The sequence below is a fragment of the Rhipicephalus sanguineus genome, chromosome 8, assembly GCF_013339695.2.
Source record: "Rhipicephalus sanguineus isolate Rsan-2018 chromosome 8, BIME_Rsan_1.4, whole genome shotgun sequence".
Lineage (NCBI taxonomy): Eukaryota > Metazoa > Arthropoda > Arachnida > Ixodida > Ixodidae > Rhipicephalus > Rhipicephalus sanguineus.
In genome coordinates this window covers 85,577,795-85,597,499 of record NC_051183.1, presented here as the reverse complement: position 1 = coordinate 85,597,499, position 19,705 = coordinate 85,577,795, and the positions used below count along the sequence as shown (strand labels likewise).

Here is a 19,705-nt window from a genome sequence, read left to right as displayed (position 1 = left end):
GAGGTGACGTTTCTAGGCTAACGTAAGTAGAAGGCGCCGTATGTAGTGTTTTATCTGCAAGGTTTTGAAGCACATCAGCTTTTTGGGTGTGTTTCGTCGATTGTCACATGCGCGTTTTTGGGTTTCCTTTTTGTAAAGATGCTTTTCCATTAAACTGCTGCTAGTCCCAGCGTGTGTGGTCGTCCTTGTCTTCTTGTGTACGTGTCTGTTGAAGGCTGGGTTTCTCGTTTTCAAGATTAGTGCGGTATAGTTGTACAAAACAGAGTTCAGGAGCACGTAGATTGGGGCAGGACATAAAAATTGTGTTTTGTCCAGTTGGACTGCGGTGGCAGCTGTGAAGATATGAACGCAGTATTGCCATAAGCCAACGCGGAAAAGCACGTTCTCGTGCTGCCTAATTAAAATTACCATGCACGTTCGTTTGTATGAAATATCAAAAAAAAACCATCGCAAGTCTTCCTTCAGTCCACGGCTGTTGCACTATTACTAAAAAGAAGCAACGTATGTTAAAGATGTAGACCAAAAAAGTATACTTCAGCTAATGCCTGCTGATGAACATTATATAGTGGGTAATAGACAAATGTTTATTCATTATTGTGGGTCAAGGCATAACATCTCTTAGGGCTGAGATGCAACTATGTGGTAAAGACGTTCCTCACCACTGAATACGTAGTTTCATTAAACGATGTTTCGTGCAATGTGTGTCGGTTTTTGTCATTGAGATATTGCCAGCTTTTCTTTTGTTTTTGTAACGCCCATACGTGGCGCAGCTGTTTTCCTCCACATTCCTTAATGGCACATTAACTAATTCTACTTTATATTGCAACATGGCCAGAAGGCTGATAATGCCGGCTCACTTGGAACCTCACATGGCATACAATTCCTGCCATTGTCATTGTTAGATGAGCTGCTAGGGACATCTTGTCATTTGATTGACAGGCGTGAGCAACGGCAGAGTTAAATATGTGATTCCTCAATAACGTTTTAGACTGGGGTGTGCATACTTCAGCTAATAGAAAGCCATCCGCTTCTTTAGGCGACTTAGAGGCTCACAGTTTCTTTTACCAGTGGCCTTTATTTACTTATTTTTTTGCTAACTTGATCACTCATATATTTATTATATATTTATTTATATCGCACTAAGGGAGTGCAATATAAACTGAACAAAGGACACTTCTACACAATCACAGAGAAACACAAATAAATTATTCGAATATATTTGCCGTATATGCAAGGAAAAATGTTAATTTACTGTTCAAGTAACCAGCAGCTTCTTACGCGAGCCTTAAAATTATCCCACCGGATTAGTGCGCACATTCGTCGCAATGATGGCCTGCATGATCAACTTCGCAATGAAAGGTGACAAAATACGCCTGGCAATATTTATAAGTAATCGCCTTTAAACGGATGTAAAATTTGCGGAAGCGCACACATACACTAGACAATTTTTCTAGTAAACATAATGATGCAGTTCTATGACGCTACAAATATTACTGATTCTGAAGTGATATTACTCTTCTGTCCACTTAAGGAAAGGATCCTCTTTTCTACTTTCGGGAGGGCTCGGGAGGCACAAGAACGCCGAAATTTTCTCCAGCTCTTCCAACAATTCCTGAAGGTGGTACGTATTTTCTAGTTATAATCGCTTCCAAGGTGAATCTAAAGGTCTATACAAAGGAATACTTCCAGTGACAAATTCTTAAATATTAATAACGCACGCCATACTATTAACTCGTACGAATGTCCGACAAAGTTAATTTATGGCTTTTAACTTGGGGACATACACATCAGTCTATGACGGTGAGTTGTATTGAACCAATCATAAATAGCACAAAAATGGCAAACTCCCTCAAGCGAAAATATTTAGATGACAAATAATACATATGATTATTCCAACAAAATGTTATCGGTGGCAGGATTATATATTAATCAGTTAGCGTTTAAGAGCTCGTTTCGTAGAAATTGCGGTGTCGGTGTTGGCGTCGGTAACGGCATCGTTGGTTGTGAGCGAAAATGCATCATCTTGTCCGTGACCGAAAAATCAAGAAAGATTTAAATAGAACAATAGAAATGCTGGCGCTTGAGTGAGTATCGAACCAAGGCCGTCTGCGTGGCAAGGAGATGTTGAACCACAGAGCCACGCTCTTTCTTGAAGCTGCTTCGGATAAAAAGAACACTATATTAATTAATCGATAAGGATGCAAATAAATAACACAGAACATTGCTGATCCCTTCGTGATAGGAATCGGTATAACACGAAAGTGAAACGTGTCTTCACAGAAGTTGTGCTTATTGTCTAGTGATATGTGAAAGCTTGCACAATGTCTATTCGTGTTTGGTAACTATAGCGTCGTTTGACGTGGATGCACCCATGTTGACGCCTAGTGGTATGTCTCCATCGCGACGACTAACGCCCATGATCGTGACTATACCGTTGTGGTAGCTGAAGTTGTGAACATACTTTGGACACAGCGAATCGTGAATCGTAAAGATGCCATCAACAAGCTCATAATCAACACTGGTATCCGATATGCACTTCTTCAAAACGTTGTCAATTAAGAAGAGAGACCCCACGGTATCCACTTTCTAGCAATGAGTAACCGACGCCTGTGCTCAAGCATACACTCCCACACTGCGCTTCAGCAACACGGGAGGCACAGATTCTTATCTTGAGCCGCAAACGCGTGCGTCCCGCTGGCCTCTGTCTCGCTTCACCAAGGCATGACATTCGCCCGTAGAAATTTTGTTAGTCGGCGCTCTTGCAGTCGAAGCAGTCGGCGGCGGAGCGACGCCGGCGTGGCCAGTGTCCCTCGCTGGTATCGAGACGTTTTAACCATGACCTCAGAATCTCGGGGTAAGCGCTAGTAAGTGTCGAGTGTGACGCATTACTTCTTTTCACCTCTCAAAGACGGCGGCACCGCCCCGCTCCGCCCCGCCTACATACACCACAAAGAGATAGCGCCATGCGAGAGAAAATGTGTGAAAGATATATAAGGCTCGTTCGTGAAGCGTCTAGCATCTGCCAATATAGCTTATCGCGCTTGAGCGTCGGGCGCTTACCGTCGCGTCCTCAAGGTCGTGGGTTCGATTACCAGCGGCGGATCTTTTTATTGATTTTTCTTTCTCACCCGCTGGTGCCCATTTTATCAACGTCATGTTCGTCACGGAAGTGCTTGGTGGACGCCGGCATAAAACACATTCGTGTTGAAATCTTCGGGTTTGAGTGAGTCATGTCAATCATATAGTCATGTATATGTATACATGACTATATCTCAGGTCCACGGATTAATTGGAGTGTAAATCGTTCCTTGTGTGAATATCAGGGTCCGGGTGAATTTAGGTGTGGTGGATGTCACAAACGCTTTCATGATCGTGCTCTATGTCCAGAAGAAAATTGATTACTATATATGACCTTTGTGCGTGAGCTAGCAGTCTGTAATTTGTGCAATTTGTGTTTGATGCATGTTTGTGGCAATAGACAGAAATATTATTGGTGAGTTTTTCGATTGGCCTGTTCTCAAAAGTGTTTAGCAGTGTCATCGTGTCCTCCAGAATTCAGTTACCCGTGTTGATGTACAATCGTTCCAACCACAGTGAATAACCGATCCGCAATGTACCGTGCAGAAGCGGTGATTAAGTCTAGCATTGTTGGACGTATGGTGCCACTTCTAAGCCTAATATACACTACATGCTTTCTTCGTGTATGTGTATGTACTTGTACTGGCTGTGTTCGGTTGAAGCTATTCGTGCCAGAGAAAGTAGACGAAAAATGCACTGTGTTCCGCCATCTTCTGGCGTTAGAAACGCAAACAGGACATATCCAGGGGAACACGTAGGCTTCAAGCGATGAGAAATCGTTTAATGAGGAATGTAACTCGGGCTAACGTTTCAGAAACGGAATTTCCTTCGTCAAGTAAACAACTGCCTACTTACCGAGATGTATGTGTACGCTTTGGTCAACATATCCCCCTAAACGACAAAATATTAGCTGCAATTACTGGTCGCATATTCAGGGGGAAATATTAACAGTTTATTTTAGTGAGCATCTCCTCTCGGGGGCCTTAAATATTTCTCACAAGGGGTTCAGGTCCACCCCGAATCAACTTCGCTGGACTTTATAAATAAAGTTATTTCTTCTTCTTCTGTGACATCGGACGATCGCTGCGACGCCAGCCTGATCATTAGCGCTATGACAGTGAGAAAATGCCACGCAACGCCCAGAAATAATCGTCTCTAAACAGATATGACTGTTTTGGAATGCAGAGAAGTATGAGAATATTTCTTTCTGGTAAAGATAATTTTCAATGTGGGCTTTCAATGTGGGCACAAGACGGCCAAGATGGCATCCGTCTATTGCTAAATACCTGAAGGAGGTGCGTACTTTACACCTTCCATGGCTTTCATTGTGAATGCATATGATAGATGTAGGACGCTCTCCAGTCTTCAACACTTACAGTACTAAGCACTGCCCACCGAACGGAGAACACGTAGGTATTCCTCGGCAAAGGTACAGCGACGTTTGTGGCTTTTCACCCTTGTGGGTATGTAGAATAGCTGTATAACTCTTTTCCAATGTAGGACGGCATATAAAAACTCAATCACGCAAAACAGTTTAGATGGCAAGACATTAGATTAGCTTTTCTAATCCAGCTTTGTTTGCTTATAGCTTTAAGGTGCAACCAGCGAATAATTACGTTCTCGGTGCTTTTGGGCATTAAACAAGAACTATTCTGGTATAAACAGTTGCTTCCACTTGCAAAACGTATCTCGTCAAATGATTCAGTGCAAGACGTTGCGTGTGAATTAATTTGTCAGCATCATTTTTACTCATTCCATGAGCGTAGTGAACGCCTTACATTGTTATCTAAATATAAAAAGTAAGTATTTATTTAATTTGATTAAGCCCTGCATAGAGCTTACATGTCAAACGAGCTTCGCAATATATGGTGCATAACTTGGACACAGAGGCAATTTGGCGACTTGCTTGCGTATGAAACTGCTCGAAGGAGAAAAAAAATCGCAGGATTCCTTAGGCATTCATCCAAAACTACTCGAAGGCGAAAGCCATGTTTTTATTCCTATTTGATACATGCATCCCCCCTCCGCCCCTGAGAGATATTTCTGCACCTAACGTCTTTTCTCACTGCCTCCAGGATTGGATGCGCTTTCTGCACCTTACCTGCTCCAGCCCTGCCTCCGTGATTGGCCAACCTTTGACCAAGCGACAATGTCATGCGATTAGGGCATCATGTGACTTCACGTTGTGTGACGTCATAATGACGTCGTGATGGTGCCATATGACACCACAAATTGGGGCGATCTGTGACCTTACAGTTGCATAATATGGTGACGTCATCTCGTGATTATTTTTAGCAGCGCTCGTACGGACGACGCCTCCGACGGTCAATTTCCGCGTTTGATGAGGCTTTTAAAGCTCTCGGCCTAATTACAAGAGCTAGAGACTCCTCTATAGGCCTTCATGCTATAGACTTAAAGCCTTTTATATAAAAAAAGCTAACATACTGGCAGCGCCTGTGGCATTTAGAAAAGCACAACAAGCTACCTTTGATCCCGCTATACATAGAAAATCGGCCACTGATATTAGATGTGAAGCATCTTATAGCGGAGTTCAATCCGGTGGTGGTGGTGTACGGCGTGACCACCCTTACCGCGCATGCGCAAACCCTCTCCACTTCCCCTCCCCTCCCTCCCCCTCTCCACTTCCTTTCTCCTCTCCCATTTCCCGTCCCCCTCTTTGCTCCCCTTCTCCACATTTCCCTCCCCTTTCCCCTTCCCCTTTCCCTCTCCTCTTCCCATCTCCACTTTCCTTCTCCCCTATCCCCCTCACCATTCCCCGCTGAAACGCGGGCTCTACATGCCGAAACACTGCTTCGCACCGCCTCATGGTCCCCTTTAGCGGGAGATGGTGTGATTTGTTAAAACAACCTACATAAACTATAGCCGGCCTAGTTATAGTCACGCCTTTAGAAAATACAGATATATTTTGTCCGGAGGTGGTCCACTGATGTGCAATAAATGTTTGCGGCAAAAATCATTTTGACAGCGTAGCTGTTTAAGCCGCCGTTATTATGCAAATTTTGTGCAGAAATACAGGCGGGTACTGTGTCACAGAGATCGGGCAAGGCCATCTACCGAGTGCAGAAAATGCGAGGGAAAGCGACGACATTACAGGAAGAGAGTAGAGGGAAGTAGAGTGATGGAGGGTGGTAGGGTGGGACGTTAGAGCCGGATGTAGGATCGAGTAAAGCCTAGTGAAACGAGGAGTCCATAGGCAAGGAGCCGGGAAGGAGGAAGGGAGGCGAGCGTTAAGCAAAAACTCTCCTCGGCGAAGTTCAGAACAGGAAGGAAAGGAGTAGGAGAGGAGAAGTGGAGACGAGGAGGAGTAGATAACAAGAAATTGAATCAAATTTTGTTGGAGGCGAGATTCGAAACCGGGTACTCACGTCCAGAAGGCGTGCGTCTTGATCACTCGGCTGTCTAGCCACGGTAACATGCCCTGGCACTTGAATAAGGCGCTCGTCTATCCAGGTGCGGCTATCCAGGCAGGGTAGCATTTAGGGGAGTCACAAGATTGCGTTGACATGAGTGAGATGACGAGAAAAATATCGAGAGAAAAGAGAACGATACAAACAAATGAAAGCCGAAAGAAAGAGAAAGAGAGAGAAATAGAGAGAAGAAAAGAGACTGAAAGAAAGAGAAAGAGAGAGCTAGAAAGCATAGCTTAGCCATGTAGCGCAAAGTATAACACGAAAATCTGACGAGAAATGTGATGAGGTGGCGGGCAGTGGGTAAAGCATAGCATAACTATGTATGCTACAGTATATAGCATAACGAGAAAATGGAAAAAAGTAAGGGTGAGGGTTAGCGACAGAAGAAACGCAAGGCCACCAGCTCCGTAGTGCCTTTGCACCATTAGTGCGCAGCAGCTCCAATTTTTTTCATTGCGATCGTCTTGACATATTTCACAGCATCCTTCCATATCAAGTGACAGATATCCTCTGTCTAAATATGAAGCACTCATGCAGTTCTTGAAGTATGTATGTAGATTTCATTTCGCATACCGAGGCCGGGCATCCATAGACCCCCTTAGCAAAGGTTGCCGCTGCGATACTTGCTATGAAAGGCAGCATTTCCCACCACAACCTGAGGCTCAAAGACATTGACGATGCATTTTGCTATTTACACAATCTCACATTTTTGTATCATTATCAGTTGTCGTACATTCAACATCCACTGACGCTTCTACCGGTGATTGTCATAATTCTATGCTATATGTGTTTTACGCTTCCACGTAACCATTGAATGTAGTCGTTACATTTAGTCGTTCATCAGGAAAACAACATTATCATCCATCACACTTTTTTTCGCCACATCTGAGCCTCGCGTCATTAAAAATTACATATTGAATAACGGACCTATAATCATGTCAGGCGTTTATGGAAGCAATAAAAGATACCTCCAAGTGCTTGCGAAAAGTGGTTGTGGCAACTCTCACGTTGTCACGAACAAGATAAGTGAAAACACACAGAGGTACCGGCAAATACATTATTCATGTGAAAATATAACACCTATCGAACAGAACCAACCGTTGGCACGCTTTTCCGGCAAGAAATAATGCGAGGGAGATCTTGTTGGTGTATTATGTTTGTGGCCTACTTTTCCTTCTATCCACAATAGGAAGTGCTCGGCCAAGACCGGGTGGGAGGGAACAGCTCAGGCGAAATCCACATCTCCGAGGAAGTGGACCCCCGCCTTTTACTCATTTCTTCATCAAGGTACGTATACTGGGGTCGTTACCTAACTTGCAGAGTAAACCTGAAGAGGTGCCAGATGTATGTGTACTCAGTCACAAATCCTTGAAAGGTTAAACACTCTAAAAAGTAGCGAGAAGGTCGTGTTATGAGGCAGGGACACATTAGAGTCCTTTGATCTAACAGCGCAGCTGTTCAACGTCGACCCTTCTCCGTCCGGCGTCACGCAGGAGCAGAGCGAAGTGACGTGACCAGGAAAGGAGGCTACCACGCAGCATTAGTATCAGCTTGGTCGAGCTATCTGCTTATTCTCCAGCCAGCGACTACACCTTCGCGAAGTTACCCTTTTGTGATCTTTTCGTTAGTGCTATCTCCCTATGTTCGAGCATGCGAACAAGAATGTGCCACAAGCTAGTGCAGGCTTTTCCGCGTAGTTCATTCTGTATGAAAGATGAAATTTGCATACGTTCGGTGCAGCTCTTAAAATGAACTTTACGAGTGAGGAAGTAGGCCGCAGTACGAAACTGCTCAATGTGCCGCGAAATGCTTTCACACCAAGAACCAGTCGCAGTAGAATCCCTCTACTTTACGTGTTCTGTGCAGCAGCTTTTAACAGCAAAGCTCTTTAGCAAATCGCTCCTTGTGAGTCTATCCAGAAAACTATTACCATCTCAAAGGGATATGTGCAACAGAAATTGGCTAAGTCCCTCGACCCATCACTGATACACCAAAAAGGAAGAAGGCAATGCGCAGACTAACATATGGCTGCGAAGCAACGGCGGCGAACCGAAGACCCCGACTACGTACAGCGCGATAATACTAACGAAAGGGAAAGGCATGGTGAATGCTAGAAGACCCCGAAGGGATAGAAAGCCTACGCCAACGAAGACGTGCCCGTAGATCTGTGAGAGGCGCGAACCCTTATATTTAGCGCGAGTTTGTGTCTCTGGAGTTTGGATAACAATGTCGTGCCTGTGACTGTCTGTGAATAAACGCTGAGAATCAACGTAGAAGCAACCTGGAACCAACTGGCTGAAGTCTAGCAACAACTTTGAAGTAACCTAGAAACTGCGTCACTTAGCTTAGGCCCAGAAACAACCTAGAAGCTACCACATTATCATTCAGAATCGTCAAGTATCGCTGCTTCAAGCCTGGCCCCGCTTAGTGCAAGCTTCGTCATTTATTTTTACCCGGTATTTTCTTCTGCCTGACCAGGCCATACCTGATCCTTACCTTAAAACTTGCACCATGTTGCGTATTGCAGCAAACGGCCCCCCTGCAGCCACCTCGTGGAGACCATGACGTATGCGACAGGCCTATGTCATCAGCGCCATCAATTTGTCCACACCCGTCGAATGAAGCCGTATGCAACCAAACAGTTTATCTTCACTTGAAGATGCCAGAATGTCTCTTGGTCCTGTAGAGAACAACTATATTGAAGAGTGACTTGCGCATCAGGAACATAGCAAACAGAATGAGCTCGTAGTTCTCGAGCTTGGTCGAGTGCACTTGACTGGTGCTTGTTCTGCCACCGCCCTTGCTGATAATTCTATTAGCAATATGTTGCACAAGCTCACGCCAAGGTTGGACCACAGAGTGAGATGGTGAATAATCGTTTATTCTGAGCACTAGGAACTACAAAAATTGCCCATTTGCTACACTTTCAAACTCCACTTTCAGACTACTGCGTAGTTCAGCGTTGTCCAACATAAGGTATCGCTCAAAAGCCCAGGTGAGGCTACCTGTCTGTCCATGCGTTTGTGCTTTTGTCATGCTGTTTCGGCTTATTTAATGATGCAGTTCTACGCTTATGTGTTCTAATTTCAATTAAGAAGTTCGATGTATGAATAACCATATTCCAGGAAACCCTCCTGGTCCACCTCACCCTGGTCCCGCACCCCATGGACCAAACCGCCCTCGCAGTACGTATATCACTTAAATTGGATGCTGATTAACGGCCACATTAAATAGAATGTTGAATTAGTGTTAAAATATTCCGCAGACCGTTATGTAAAACATGAGAAGCAAACCTCCGTAGAGAAGCCCTCCTGATTCACGTAGCGTTATTTTCAGCATCCGGAAGGCACGCACCCTCAGAAGTCAGCTGAACCATGTATTGTGTTTACCTGGAAAGGCAATCACTGAGGTATTCGAGAATTCAAGATATAGAAAATACAGAAAGATGCCAGTCGTACAGGCTTACACTCCCTCTTTAGGTCAAAGAATAACACCTGATTGAAATTATCCGGGGCCCTCCACTATGAGGTGGCTGATAGAATGAGTCACGTCGGCGAACACCACCAAACAAGTTCTAACCGAACCACATCCAGAGACACATACCACTGGGCTGCCGTTGATCACTTGAGGTCTCCCACAGGCATTCACTTATCTCTTCATGTTTTTGCGCTTAATTATCACAGTTTCAAACGCAACATTGAGCACTACTTATTTCCTTTTCTTCTAGAGAGATTCGAAAGCAGGCAAAAAATTCACAATTTACGCAATTTTTTTCACTTATGCAAATCATTAAGAATATTATGTGCAATTTCTCCCTTCCTCAGATTTTTTTTCCGTTTTCCAAAAACTCTCACAAGTCAAGACGCATCTTTAGGCTAGTTCTTTTATACTTGCAGTAAAACAGAGCTATAAAACACAAGAGCTATAAAACAAAAATGAATGCCGCACAAGTTACTACGAAGCCACCTATCTTCACTGATCCCATGTAGTAGCCATATTCAGGCTTCTATGCTTTCCAACGGCAAGGAATGTTTATGGCGCACTTTATACATGGTCACTTCTGTCTTGCACTTCAAGAGTTCAAGGCCGAATTATTATCTTACAGGACCTCGGCTTATGGAGATATACCAGCTTATATTCGGCAGGCCAGGTACGTAGCTTGCATTCGCTCAGTTTTAGGTAATGGAAGCTGTAGGGACAACGAACCGACTGACACCTGCAATCATCTGATCTAACGCTACTTTTTAGACGAAAACTTTTATAACTCACAAGTTTAAGTGGCGGTGCCACAGGTGAAAAACATGGCCCCAGCGAATGCATGACTGGTTTTGTTGGCTGTAGGAGCTAAAGTATTGCACTTAGCACGTGGTAATAGGTCCTATTTCCAGAGAGGAGACCATTAGGAAGGATCAATGTGCAATGCGAAGGAAAGAAATAAATAAAAAAGCACGTTTGGCATGCACATGCCAAGCGTCACTTGCCCCCATTTGCCCGATAGGAGTACTGTTGCGATCTTTTTTTTTTTTTTTGCATTGCGTGCTCACGAGTACTTGCGCGTTCCGTCCGCTTCGCCGTCATCTTACCTCTTTGTCTTACGCGCTGCATGGCCTTTTCTGCCATGTCTGTCCCGCGCCTGACTCAACAATACCTTCATTCTAAGCTGTGGCAATCTATTTAATCAGTTGACACGATGATATCGTATCAATACGAAGTGTAATTAAGTGTGGCACGACGCAAGCTGTGTCATCAGTGAACTTAAAGGGGCCCTGTAGTACGCTTTCAGCATTTTCAGAAAGCGCTGCCCATCGGTTGTCGGCACTTCTGAATACGCTCGAGCCAAGCGTCAAAGCTCAACCCGCGGCCAGGAATTGACAGTTAATTCTCAAACTAAGCTAGAATTCCCTCTTTTCTCTGCAAGTTACGCTCGCTACAATACAAGCCTAAAAAGATACCCACTACGCCATAAATCAATTTTTGTGAAGTTGGGAAGCACCTACTAAGCCATTATTCGTCACCTGCGGAGAAGCGCACCGCCGCACCTGTAAGGAATTGCACTTTGTTGACGCGGCAGTGACGATGAAGAATGGCTCAGCCCTTTGTAATGGGTTGGAATCAAACGTTGTGTAATTTAGTGGGTGACGCCCGGTTGCTATTTCCCTCTCCCTAGTATAACAATTCCCTCTTGAGACCCCTTTCTCTGCAACCAATACAATGCACTTGCGAGGATCTCTTCAACAGAATTGACTACGCCATAAACCCAAAGTCAAGTGCCATTGCCTGATTTCAACATTGTGAGCTGCGTAGTTAGTGCGGCTGGCGCGGGATGCCAGTACGCACGTGCTGACGACGATGAAGAATTATGGCAGAGTCCTTTGTAATGGGTTGGAAGCATTCAACGATCACATTGCGCTGAATTGAGTAAGCCGCGCGTTTGAAGAAGGAAAAAAGATTTGATAGTGCTCAAAGTCGTGACGCACGCTGACGATAGGACGCGTATCCTTGCCAATTTGTCATCCCCAACCGTGCGTAGCTTTCAGCACGCCGAACTGTACGAGAGCGGATAGTATATTCACTTAATAAGCGGATAGTGTATTTTGTGACAAGTAAACTGTTAGTATTTAGTTAGTGAACATGACGACCTTTCTTTCTAAGAGTGAAGACCAAGTCGAAACGTTTATACTGAAAAGAGAGGCACTGATTTCGCTTCTGCGCGGCTGTCATAAATGAGTCACTAGAATCATTCATGCTTTCACGCTTTATGATCAAGCCTGTCTAAAGGCTTTGTGCTGCGGTAATAAACATGTGGGCCACTCTCTCTGTCGAAATTAGGGATGATGCCCATCTCGCGCCACAAGTGACCTCTGCTGTTCTCGACGTGTGAAAGCACTTTAGCAAGGTGCCGATAAAACATCGTAAATTGGGCATCTTCGCCAACGTATGGCTTAATAATGCTAAAGCGTACGTTTTCTGGCTGCTGAAACGCACAGGTAAATGCCGAGGTCATTCAGGAACAGTTTATCTGCGACGCCGCAAACATGTGATAGCGGGAAGTAAATAAACGGCTCGGAAAATGAGTGAGATATTTTTCTACAAATGTTACTCACGCGTTATGTGACTAACAGCGCAAAAACAGACGAGGGACAAGGAAGAAACACAGACGAGCGCTGATCTGTGTTTCTTCCTTGTCCCTTCTCTAAAAGGACTGAGCGTTGGGCGAGTTGGTACTCCATTACTACGAAGTCTGCGCTTGTGCGTGTGTCTGCGCTTGTACGTGTGTCTTTATTGTCCCTGTTTATTTTGCGCAGTTTTTCGTAGTAATTGTCCCTCCTCCTTTTTTGCGCTGGTAGTCACATAATGGATGACCAACATGCCCAAAGAATGGCCGTCTTAAGTTATTTAGGCATAGTGTGCGTCGAATGGCGAATGTGGTTAGAATAAACGATGCACGTAATGCAAGGGAATCAGGCAGTAAGAAAGCTCATTCATACCAGCGCGCCTATTGATTGTGGCATTTAGTTACGGATTAAGCTGGTCTGTCGCTGCATACAGATTCTTTGTTTGGTGTGCAAGGCGAGTTTTGGCAAAGCAACCTAAACCATGTTTCCGTGGTGTCTCGCTTGCTCCGAATTAGCGAATAATGGAGGGGTAAGTTGTAGGCTGTAGGCTGCAAACTGTGTCCGCTTTAGCCCTTCAGAGAGCGGAAGCAGCCCACCCCACACACGCTTGACGCAAATAATATCTGATACATTTTTCCTGAAGGTAAGCCACCGGAACAAATTTCTGCTGCAGCAAAATAATTAAAGCTGTGAAATTTCGCACAATGCAAGCTGAAAACAACCATGAATGTAACTGAAGTGAGCACACACAGCAAGGGCTATTTTGGTCCATTATATGTCATGAACAAAGCAAATGAGGACATATGATATTGAAACCATGTTTTAACTCTCATAAATGCTATTCGATAAGAAAATGTTTGCCGAAATTGAGAATGGAGTTATTTTATTTTATTTTCGGACTTTTTGAAAAAAACTTGTTTCTTTTACTATCTTTTTCTTCATCTAAGTTATTTGTAGGAAAATGTTCTTTCGCAGAAATGATGCAAAGTTCTTTCTCTATATTTGACAATGTTTTGAATTTTCTGTGCGAAATAGGAAACGCACCAAGGCGCATCAAGGTTAGAAAACATGTTCGATTTGGGGCGAGTGTCCCATTTTTTCACAATTTCTCCCTTTTGAGTACACCGTAAAGAAAGCATTGATACAAATCACAGTAATGCCTATTAAAACGGTCCGAAAAAAGATTCTACAGAACGTTGCGGAGAGCAAAAACTAGACGCTCGCGCCGCCACCTTCAAATATTTTTTGGAGAGCTGGGAGCGTTTCTTGTCAATAAAATGTTTGGTTCCATGGACTTTGAATGTGCCCCCACAGCATATAAAAAAACCACACAAAACAAAAAAATTAAGGTAGCTTCGCACTAGGGGGGCCAAGCCTGAAGGAAGTGCCGAGCTGGGCAGCCTTCTTTCTTTCTCTTCGGTTTGTTGTTTATTTCCTCCTCTCTTTCTTTTTGTTTTTCCACTTCTTTTTCTGTCTTTATTTCCATGTATTTATTCCTCTCTCTTTATGTATTCCTTTCTCTATCTCTCTCTTTCTATTTTTCTTGCAATTTTTTCTGGTTCTTTCTCTATCTTTCTTTCTCTCGCTTGCTTCCTCTTCTTTTTAAATTTTTACACGTGGTTTTGCCTGCGTTACGCCAAGCGACGACAGCATACGACAGACCGGGCCCCTAAATTGCCCCGCACTTGTCATCGTCAAGGCACTCGACGAAGAAGAGAAAAAATCACAGCATATCCACGGAGTGAATGATGATGAGTGGGGGAAGCTGCGGAGGTTCATCGGTAAACCGTGAATCTTCCGTGAATTCTGCCCAGTACATCATCACCGACGTGAGATCGGGCGCGTTTATACTAATGGTTCGATGAGAGTTATGACTACTTGCAGCTCACTTTAATTTTACATGTACGCTGTGAATTTTCATTGTTCAGAAAACCATTGCTTTAGAAAATATCTGCCGTCTTTCGTTAAGCAGCTGGCGTCTTTTCGTTTTGCTTTAGAAACATCTGGCGTCTTTTCGTTTTGCTTTTAGAAAACATCTGGCGACTTTCGTTGGTTTATTTCATCAATCAACGGCGTTTTGAACAAAATTTTTATTGTTTAATCACGCACAGGAGAAATCTCACCAGGCACTACCTTGGAGCTAAACAATGGCTGCTAATGGGAATGAGAGACAGAAGAAGTCGGCTTTTAGCTAACACTTACACTTCTACTTCTACTAACGTTTCCTACTGGAACATGCCAATGGCTGCTAATGGAGAATGAGCGACAGAAGAATTCGGCTTTTAGTTAACGCGCACGCTGCAAATTTTTTATTGTTCAACAACGCACAGGAGAAATCTCCCACCGGCACCACCTTGGAGGTCAAGATATGGTACTAGCGTTAAGACTGGTTACGCACTACGACGGGGACGAACGGGTGCCGCTTTAAAGAGCTTCGCCCCTAAAAATGCATCCTCGGTGCGAGCGCGTGATCAACATGCTACACATGGCTATGCTATTCGTGGTTTTGCCTGCGCCACGCCAAGCTATGACATTATATGATAAGAGCCTACGACAGAAGTCGACAGCGCGGGCCCCTCAGGTGTTTTGTACTTAAAATGTCGACCGGACATACATATTTGATCTCTCGTGGAATCACCCTAACGAGAGTCAATGTGGGAGAGTCACATGCGTAGAAAGGAATTGCCAAGGGACACCTTTTTTTCTTAGAGCGTAGGTTCCCTTACGATGAGTTATACGAGAGTACGGGAAACTTCGAAGTACTGCGATATCTCCCAATAGGCACAGCTTCGACTTTTATGGCGGATATGCCTATGCGAGTGGGTACATTGTTTTAAAAAGCACTTTGCACTCACTTTCATAGAACATCCTTAGCGTGATTACTTCTCACTCCCGCTGAAATTTCTGTCTACCAACTGAGCAACACAGCTTACCGTCACATAATACATACCTTTAGCGTCATTTTGTAACGTTTCGCCCAATGGAAAAAACTACGCCATGGTCACGTTCCCGCCGCATGCATCGCATAATATCGATTCCCACGGTACGTGGCATCTCCGGAATTTTTTTAAAGAGAACTTCCGAAAGATGCTGAACTTCATCTTTCAGAAATTTGATTGACTCCTTACATTTTTCAGAACATTTTTGGATGATTTGCAGAAGTCAGAGTTCTACAAAAACATGACATTTCAAGCTTTTTTCTACCCACTATTTAAAGTGCGTGAGGGTGTGGTCTTTGAAAAAAAATGCCATACCTATTCAGCCAAGCAAATCATTCTAGCTAGTTATATGCGCTTTAGAAGATTCTAAATGATCATTTTTGTTCAGTACCCTATTGAAAAATCTCGTCCATAAGATAAATACGCGGCAAGTACATATGCGATTATTGGATACGCAGCACGTATAACTTTTCCTCAGATGCGGGCCTCGTACCCCCTAGTATGCAGGTGCGGGCCTTGTAGTAATTCTGACCCAAATGACGCCCTCTATTCATTCTGCAACGCAATGGTACCCACGGACACGAACACACTTCGTCAAAATGATGAAATCTTTTACTGTGTTGACTATGGCAGTTTTGTTAATGGTTTTTTCCTTAATTACAGATCACTAAGGACAACAGCACTCCATTCCGCCACTAATAGAGATCGCCGAACTCCCTTTCCAAACGCTTCGTTCAACATCCTAAGACCTACGAGAGATCATTCGACACGCACCGCATGCGCCTTGACATCAAGACGAGGAAGTCAAACGGAATTCACAGGTGCCCGCGTGAGGGAATTAATCACGCTTGGGCTGCTAAAACCCATATAAACCACTCTTATCATCAGTAAAAATGCATTCAATAAATCAAAATTAATTAAGCGATGCTACTCTTTCTCTCAGTTTTGGGAGGCATGTTGTCCTGCTTCCAGACCCTAATCAACTGCACCAATGTTTATAGGTGCAGCACTTAAAAAAAGGACACGGTTCTTGCTCAAAGTAAAGGCAGCATCAACATGAAATAGAAATTACATTTGGTGGAAACAAGATGGCCTCGAAGCCAGCAGTCCTTCAGTCAAGTACGGATTCAAGTTGCCTACCTAATATGGCTAAAATAAATGGTAGTTTACTGCGCTGGTGAGTAAACAATACAAAGGACCAAAATTTGCTGCACACTTGGACGATGTAGACAGTCCGCTGAGAGGTTTCGCGAAACTGCTGTAATAAAGAAGTTACAGGGGATTAAACAACGTTTTGGAGGCCGCTACCGCTGAGTACGTTTTTTCGCTCGGTCTCCCTATATTACAGAAGGATAACGAACTCATGGCAGCAGCTGTTGAATGGTGGCCAAGACGCATACCTTAGTTATTTTCCTATATAACAATATGCTTGCACGAGTGCACTGTTAATTTGCGCGAACCAGGTAGTGGTATTCAAGGGGCTTGGAAAATTTTTCTTTCGATACATCAAGAAATTTCATAGGCAGTTGATTTTTATTCAGGTTGGGGTGTTTTGAGCGAAGCTTTTCATAAAACCATGTGTGAGTAAGCACAATTGAAAAGGACAAAAAACACGTTTGGTGAAAGCACCAAAAAATGCTCCATTGATGACCAGGGGATCCTTGTGAAGTGTTACACGAAGAGTTCGTCTGCACAGGCATTGGACCAGTCACCAAGTATGATGAAATTTTCCAACATTTCGGAACCGCATGCAGATTTCTTGCTGTGTTCACGACGACCTCGAGACCAGCTCAGTGAACAAGGAAGCTGTATGCGTTTCAAAACGTCACATAATTTTATCAGACTTGGTGAGTGGCCTTGTTTTCATCACACCAAGGGATCATGTATCGACAGGAGAGTAAGGAGGCGTTGAGCAGGCGATGTGGTACAAGTGAACATAAATTCAAGAGCTTTCACCTTGCTATTCGTTAACAAGTCTTGCAACTTCCACAGTGTTGAAAGAAAGTACTGAGATAGAGTAAAAGTCGGCAGACTCATGCGCAGTGGCACAAAATGCTCTTAAAGTTTTACTTATAGACTACATCACCATTTACGCCTTTATTTTATAGTTAAAGAGGTACCACCTAGACATTTCACCTATACCTGGGTACACTTGCAACCTTCACTGAGACCCAGATTCGCTCAAATATATGCATTCCAAGAAATAATCCCCCGTGTTCACAGACAAATTATCCACTTTGTTGGTTCACCTTCGAAAAAATTAATCAATGCACAGGGTGATGTCAGAACTGTAGACTCATATGGTGCTATTTGACACACAAATGGTACTGGGAAAGTTTAGCATCATTCAAGGGTCAATTTCAGTATCACTGCAGCATTTATAACAGAGTAACAAACGTTCTGGGTTTGCTAAAGCTTCAACCAGAACCCAAACGCGCTTTTTCACGCTGCGAAAGAGCAGTATTAAACAAAAAATGCAGCGAACACTACCTACTGCCAGCAGTGGTCGTTTGAAAATTTACTCAATACTTGTTACTCCTAAATTAGAATGAACGTAAGAATGACGTCAAAAAGCTTTTTATACATTATTAGTGACCGGGTTTCAAATTGTCTGCCTGGAAGTTCGCCCACTGATAAGCAATGGCCATCATATTATTAAGGCGAAAGTCTTAAACGCCTCAACAAACGCGAAAATTGACCGCCCTATCGCGTCGTCGTCTCCCGTCGGCGGTGTTCACACGAGTGATAAAAAAAAAAGATTACCACGTGAAGACGTTACCATATGACGTCAGCGATCGCCAAAACTACTGATGCCATTCTGATGTCATCGTGACATCAGAGTGACGTTATCGTGACGTCACAGCAACGTCACATGATGACGTATTCACATGACATCGTAGCTTAGTCAAAGGTGGGGTGAACATGGAGGCAGTGCAAAAACAGCTCAGGTGCATCCAATCCTGAAGCAGTGACAAACCATTTTAGGTGCAGGAAGCTTTCACACGGTGGCGGGGCAGGATCTGGGGTCTAACGTCCCAAAACCACGCTGTAGTTATGAGAGACGCCGTAGTGGAGGGCTCCGGAAATTTCGACCACCTGGGGTTCGTAAACGTGCACCTAAATCTAAGTACACGGGTCTCAAACATTTTCGCTTCCATCGAAAATGCAGCCGCCGCGGCCGGGATTCAATCCCGCGACCTTCGGGTGAGCAGTCAAGCGCCATAACCACTAGACCACCGTGGCGGGGCGCGGGGCAGGATTAATACATCGACTGAGAAGAAAAACAAGATGGCGTTCGCCTTCCAGTCGTCTCAAGTGAGTGTATTAGGGACTCTGTGAGGTTTTATTATCATGACCCTTCGCAAATACTGGATTATGTTGTAGTGCGTACTAGTAGAACTCGTTGTTGGGCTAGTTGGTGCATTGCATCAAGGAATTATACCAGCCGAAAAGAGATGAACACAGGAAACGGTTTTCCTGTCCCCTTCACCGTTTCCTGTGTTCGTCTGTTTTCGGCTGGTAATTCGTTGATGTAGTGCGTACATTTGTCATCAAACCACACGGTTACGATCGACACTGATCAATAATGAATTTTGGAACGGCTACCTTCCTCTTGGTTATCCTTTGTATAAGGAGTGCCGTTGCTACTGCAGCACAATAATGAGAACCAGCGTACGCAAGAGGACGACAGAAACTGATCTCGATTGGGCAATGTCAGAGTAGACCTTTAACCGATGAGGTTGTGTTATGTCCTTGGCCTGACGTCGGCAGCACAGGTGTGGTTATAGAAGCAGTCGTACCTTCCTTACAAGCAACTGTACTGTATGTAGGTACTTCTTTAGATTTGCCCCAGCGTAACGGAACTATTTGTCTCATCTCCCTACCTTAGCATCGTCATTCATCACTTCTTCACTCCCCTGTCCCCCTTCCCCCGTGTAGCATGCCAGAGCAAACTGTAGCTCAGGCCGACCTCTCCGCCTTTCTTTTAATAAACTCTATCGGGCTCTCTCTCTCTGTCTGTAATGAGCACAAAAGCAAGGTCAAAAAGGGAGCCAGAAAAAATTCTGCAACCTCTTGGTGAAATGCATCATGACATGAATTCTGCGGTAACATGCTACTGGCATTTAGGCATAGTCCTCAA

General features: G+C 44.1%; 2 long non-coding RNA genes across 2 annotated transcripts in view; both read left to right on the top strand.

The window, feature by feature from the left end:
* LOC119402875 (uncharacterized) overlaps nt 1-7,789 on the top strand; it is a 13,016-nt gene extending 5,227 nt beyond the window's left edge. The window contains exons 3-4 of the long non-coding RNA XR_007417069.1: nt 1,532-1,621; nt 7,699-7,789. This is a non-coding gene — a long non-coding RNA (uncharacterized LOC119402875). The remainder of the gene's footprint in view (nt 1-1,531; nt 1,622-7,698) is intronic.
* Nucleotides 7,790-9,629: 1,840 nt separating this feature from the next.
* On the top strand, nt 9,630-16,471 carry LOC125759723 (uncharacterized). Its single transcript, XR_007417355.1, has 3 exons — nt 9,630-9,694; nt 10,615-10,659; nt 16,228-16,471. It is a non-coding gene; the product is annotated as an uncharacterized LOC125759723 (long non-coding RNA).
* The last annotated feature ends 3,234 nt before the right edge of the window (nt 16,472-19,705 follow it).